Raw genomic sequence first — 5,899 nt, 5'->3', positions numbered from 1 at the left:
TTTTATACAACTTACCGTAGTTATGGCATTATTTTCATCAACTAGGTGATTTTAGAACAAAAGTCTCACATTCAGTTTTTGCAAACTCAAAGTAAAGGTGGTTTTTGGAAATTTTTAGTATTTATTTGTCTTAAAAGTTTTTCTTGTGTTGATTGCACTTTTAAACTTTTTTTAAAGGAATTTCTATGGCAGAAAAACAGCTCTTAAGTTGCCAAGGTAAGACGGAAAGACACATAAAATATGTTTCAATAGTTATGACTTTGTATATTATGCAAAAACCAAAACTATTATTCTAGTCAAAGACTGACTTTAAACTTTAAATTTTTTCTTGTTTTCATTTATCGAAATGTATATTACACACTGATATAAATTGCTTGTGCGGCAATGTAGTTTTTTTTTATAGCAGATTTCAATATTAACTTATTTTTTGTTAATACTTTGGGTTTGGTATACCAAGCAATAATATATACAATAACAAGTAATACTCGAGGAGGTTTTAAAAGGGATATGGTGTGACACCCCCTTACCCCTAAAATCACCCAACGAAAGCTGTTTTCAATTTATAGTCGGTTTTTTAGGAATATTGTTGGCATATAATACATTTCGTCGGCAGGTTTTTAGTTTTGAAGATCTATGTTTTTTAAAAAAAGCAGTTGGCAGTTTTAAAGGTTTGCCCCCACGCCCACGCTCTTTAATTTTAATCTCAGAAGCGCCCTTGCATAAGCGGCTAATGCCATCTGTTTAATCATTTACACGTTTCAATTTTATTTTCACAAGTAATAAAATTTTAAAAAAAATTGAAATAATACTAAAAGTAAACAAAAGTTTTTAAGTTTTTCTAATGAGTGTATTCAAGCATAAAAAGAATTCCGACAAATATTAACACCTAAGTTAATTTTATTAACTTAGATGTTAATGTTTGTCAAAATAACAATGTATGTTTGACTTTTCATGTCATAAAAAGAAAGTTTCATGAATTTCAATTAAATGTTTTGCTTTCACTATCAATGTTAAAATCACTTTAATATTCCTGAAGAATAAAAACCAAGGATCTCTCATTTCGTGAGATTAAGCATAAGGTAAACTTTTAGATTTGTAACTTATTTTAATTAATAACAATATGTAATTTAAAAGTTAGTTTTTAGTTTTGTTTACATGTCGTATAATATAAAGTTAGAATCTGGAAGAACATCATACTGATCTTGTCACCAAAACCAAGGGCAGATGTAAATATATACACATATGTATATACATAAATATATGTATGTGTATACACTCATATATGTATGTATATATATATGCATGTGTATATATATATGTGTGTGTATAATATATACATTATATATAATAAACTTATGTTATTATATTATATTTGTAATATGTACATTTTATAAAATATATATATTGATAAATCTAATAAAATACCAACAATATGCAACTTATAGATATACTATATCTATAAGTTGTGTATTGTTGGCATTTTATTAAAATTTATTTTTAGAAATACAAGATGTAATGCTCGACTTTCAATTTTGGTTTTATTGCCAATATAAAATAACGTTAAAAATTCTTGCAAAATTGACTGCTTTATCAACTCGGACACTATTTTAGTAACACTTTTAACGTTAATATAAGATGTTTAATCAACCTTTAAAAACCTTAATGTTTTTTGCGGCCAATTTTCATCATGGATTCATCGTTGACATGTTTGCTAAGTACTTTTTCAAAAGTTTGAGAAAAAGTTATATACGGCAAGGTATAAAACTACATGAGTACAAATAATTTATTTTATATGAAAACCAATTTGGCTATAAAAAAATATAGTTCAACTGAACAACCCTGTAAACCCACAAACGTCTATAAACGTAAAAACAACGTTTCGACAAAACGTTTAGATTTTGTTAATTATCCGTTTAAAATGAAATCCAGATTAACGTTTAGAACAAACGCCCATAAAACGTTTATTTTCAAACGTATTTTAGACGTCTATTATAGGATTATAATGCATATATATAGCGTTTAGATTTGGTCTAAGTAAACTTATATTAAACTTTGTCTAATAGTTTTTTTTGATTTAGTTAACGTAGTTTCAATTTATATAAGTTTAAAAATTTATATAAATTAAAATTACGTTCTAATTTTTTAACTTTATAAAAGTAATAAGAGATAAATTGGTCTTGAAATGTATAAATAAAATATACTTATAAAAGCAATGAAATTTATCAATAAGATATAGTTATAAAAGACCTGGTCTGATTTTTTATATCTTTTATAACTATTATAATGATTATAAACTTTTATAGTATGATACCTATACTATGCTTTTGTATTATAAAACTATATATAAAGTTATAAAATTATATAAAACGTTTTCATATAGTGGGGATTCAGAGAAAAAATGTTCATGCACTATACTTGCTTACGTTTCGATAATTAAAAAAAATTAAATAATCAAGCTTTTTGCAGTGGAAACTTTATAGTAACAATTTCTATCAAATATTTTTTAAACTTAATCTCATCAGCAGAAAAAAAAGTTTACATTAAGATTAAGTTAAAGATTGCTAACAAAATTAATAAACTCATAAACAAATATTTTGGATAACTGTTTTCTCTGGTTTATGCATTATCAAAAAACTTCTTAGTATACCGTCTACCGCTTGTTTAACATGCACCTGTCCTTGTGCAATATCATCTTCTACATTCGTATCCTGATCGTCTGATTTCGTAACCTGATTTGTAACAGCAAAAGACTAGGGTAAAATGGTTAGCATTTTAAATGTATATTCATAAATCAAAATTTGAATTACACAGAACAACTTTTCATATAGAGAATTTTCTGATCGAAAGTTTTCCAAAATTTCCAAAATTATGTTACTTTTTGTTTTAATTATGCCTATTTAAACCGCGTGTCTTAAACTGTTTTAAGCGAGTCTTTTGACCAATGGTTATATTACTTTATTATAATATAAAAACGTTTATTAAACGTCTATCAAACGTTTAGATTAACGACTTATATTAATCAATATTAAAAACGTTTGACCGACGTTTAATAAACATATATATTAAAAGATTTAAAGCGTAGATTTTAAATCTACAAATGCTTACGTTTAATTGGGTCGATTAAAGGTTTACAATACTGATTAATATAAGTCGATACTCTAAACATTAGATCGACGTTTAGTAAACGTATATATAAAAAAGTTTGAAACATACTTTTCAAATCAAGCGTCGATTTTGAGTCAATAATAGGTCGCTAAACGTTTTATCCATTTTTCTACCGATTTTAAATAAATATTGACCAACTCTGAACCAGTCTGTGTTTACTGGAATGAATTAATAAGTAATTTCTTTAAAATTAAATTGGCATCTAATTATAAGAACCTCCCAAAATCATTTATAAAAGTCAAGAATGTATTAAGTTTTAAGAGAAAATGTTTGATATAATTTGATTTTTAATTTAATATAAATGATGAAAAACAATAAGTTGCTCTTTTTGCTTTCATCATATTTTACAACTGGCTGGTTCAACTTTTGTTACAAATAACAAAATTCGTTTGAATACATCTAAAAAGACCAATTGTATATACATATATATATATATATATATATATATATATATATATATATATATATTTATATGTGTATATATATATACATACATATATATTTATGTATATATATACATATATATAAAATCATAAAATATACATGCAATACAAAATATTACATATAATATAGACAATTTATATACTATGCAGTAATATATAAAACAAATTATGGGTATTATTATGGGTAAGCAGAACTATGGTTTAAATAAATTATGGGTAAGCAGAACTAACAAAAGTTAATAATGAACAACAACAAAATATTAAAACTGGAGTAACTTTCAATGAACGGTAGCTTAGACTGATTGAAGGAAATTATTTGTCGCCACAAGATTAACTCTTTAACTGATTGAATATGACTTTAGAAAAAGGGAGAAGCACTATAATGAGTTTGTTGTGAAACAGTTGAATAAGGAAATAAAATTTTTGCATAAAGTAAATAAACAAAGTAATACTACTTTACGTCAAAACAATGCTTTACGCCAAAGTGCATAACAGCCAGTCTGATTTGAAACAAAATATCAATTTAAACAATGTTATTTTAAAATGCAATGTAAACTATCAATGTAGACAACCAGTTAATATTTTAACTCTCTCAGCTTTCCGTAATCTCACTTTAGTGATTCAATTTTAAAATCAAAGTCAAGCATCCAAAGCAAACACTGCACAACTTAAAATACTGAGGGTAAACAATAAACATAATTTATTTAGTTCGTAATTTTCATCATTCTAGTCCAAAATCAAGCGACCTGCCGCCACTTTTATTTCCCGTTTCATCCAAAGATGTGATGATGTTTCTAACTTTCTAGGTCTTATGTGCTCTTTCTCCCTCTTCCCATTAATTACTCAACCAAACAGAATTACTCCAAAATCAAAGACACTCATAGCTAATATATTTGTAAACTTTCACACTCCAAATACTAAATCAGGCAACCTAACAGTATGCCTTGCTGACCATCTTATTCAGTTCATATCCTTTCCATGCAAGAACTTAAAACAGTCTCATCCCAAACTATATCGTAGATGTTTTAAAAATTTTGATGAAAAAGGTTTTCTTAGTGATCTGAAAGAAACTGATTGGTTTTCAATAAACCAACTAGAGAACTATTGTGTTAATAACTCTACTTTTAAGTTTTTAGATGCACTTAAAAAATAACTTGATAATCAAAACCATGGATTACTACTAGAATCATTACGTCAATACAAATTAAAAATAAGTTGCACAAGAAGTTTATAAAATGTAAAAATGAGAATTTAAAGCACTACACTACTTTCATAAACTCAAATATTATAGAAATCAAATTAGTAACCTACTGCAATACTCAAAAAAACATATTATTCAACCTACTTTAATGAAAATCTAAATAACCTTAAAAACACCTGGAAAGGAATAAGGAGTATTATTTATATTAAATCAAAGAACAACAATAATATAGATAGTTTAAATATTAATAATTAAATTATAACTAACAAGAAAATAATTGCAAACATATTTAATGATTACTTTTCTTCAATTGCAAGATAATCTTGCTAAACAAATTATACCTCCTAGATTTCACTTCAGCCACTATCTAAAAAACTAAAATCCTGATACTTTTTTTTTACCTCAGGTTACTTCTCAAGAATTAACTGGCTATATCTCCCTCTTAAATCCAAAAGAAAGCACTGGACCCAATAGCATTCCTTTAAAAATAATAACCTTAGCATCTCAAGAATTGAGTTTCCCCTTTTAGTATTATAATAAATCAATCTTTTCAATCAGGGATATTCCCTGACTTATTTAAAGTTGCAGAAGTTGTCCCAATTTTTAAAATCGGCAGTAAACAAGATCCTTGTAACTATCGGCCTATATCCTTACTCTCAAATGTAGGTAAACTAATTGAAAAGCTTATGTATAACAGGTTACTCAGTTTTTCAAATCTATCGTATAGCTTATATAGTCTGCAATTTGGATTCCGAAAGAAACACTCTACTAACCAAGCACTCATAGGTATAACTGAAACCATACGCGAGGCTTTGGATCAAATACAATTTGCTGATGGAGTGTTTGTTGATCTGCAAAAAGCTTTTGATACTGTCAACCATGAAACTCTATTATCAAAGCTGTATCATTATGGTAAAGTATCACTATTAATTTTATCTTTATAGGTGTTCCTCAGGGTTTAACTCTGGGTCCCCTTCTTTTCCTTATCTACATAAATCATTTAAGCACTTGTATTAAGTACTCGAAGGTGTATCATTTTGTTGATGACACTAACCTTCTGATTGTGGATTAGTCTTTAAAATAGCTAAAT

The 5,899-nt window shown here is 26.6% G+C and overlaps 1 long non-coding RNA gene across 1 annotated transcript in view; it reads left to right on the top strand.

Annotated features, from left to right (window-relative positions):
* The first annotated feature begins 986 nt into the window (after positions 1–986).
* The window catches only part of LOC136089208 (uncharacterized), an 11,042-nt gene continuing 6,129 nt past the window's right edge, over positions 987–5,899 (top strand). Inside the window, exon 1 of the long non-coding RNA XR_010642856.1 lies at positions 987–1,079. This is a non-coding gene — a long non-coding RNA (uncharacterized LOC136089208). The remainder of the gene's footprint in view (positions 1,080–5,899) is intronic.

This window comes from Hydra vulgaris, chromosome 13 (assembly GCF_038396675.1).
Source record: "Hydra vulgaris chromosome 13, alternate assembly HydraT2T_AEP".
In the NCBI taxonomy this organism is placed as follows: domain Eukaryota; kingdom Metazoa; phylum Cnidaria; class Hydrozoa; order Anthoathecata; family Hydridae; genus Hydra; species Hydra vulgaris.
Note: the sequence above shows the minus strand (reverse complement) of the source record. Positions and strands in the feature narration are given on the sequence as shown.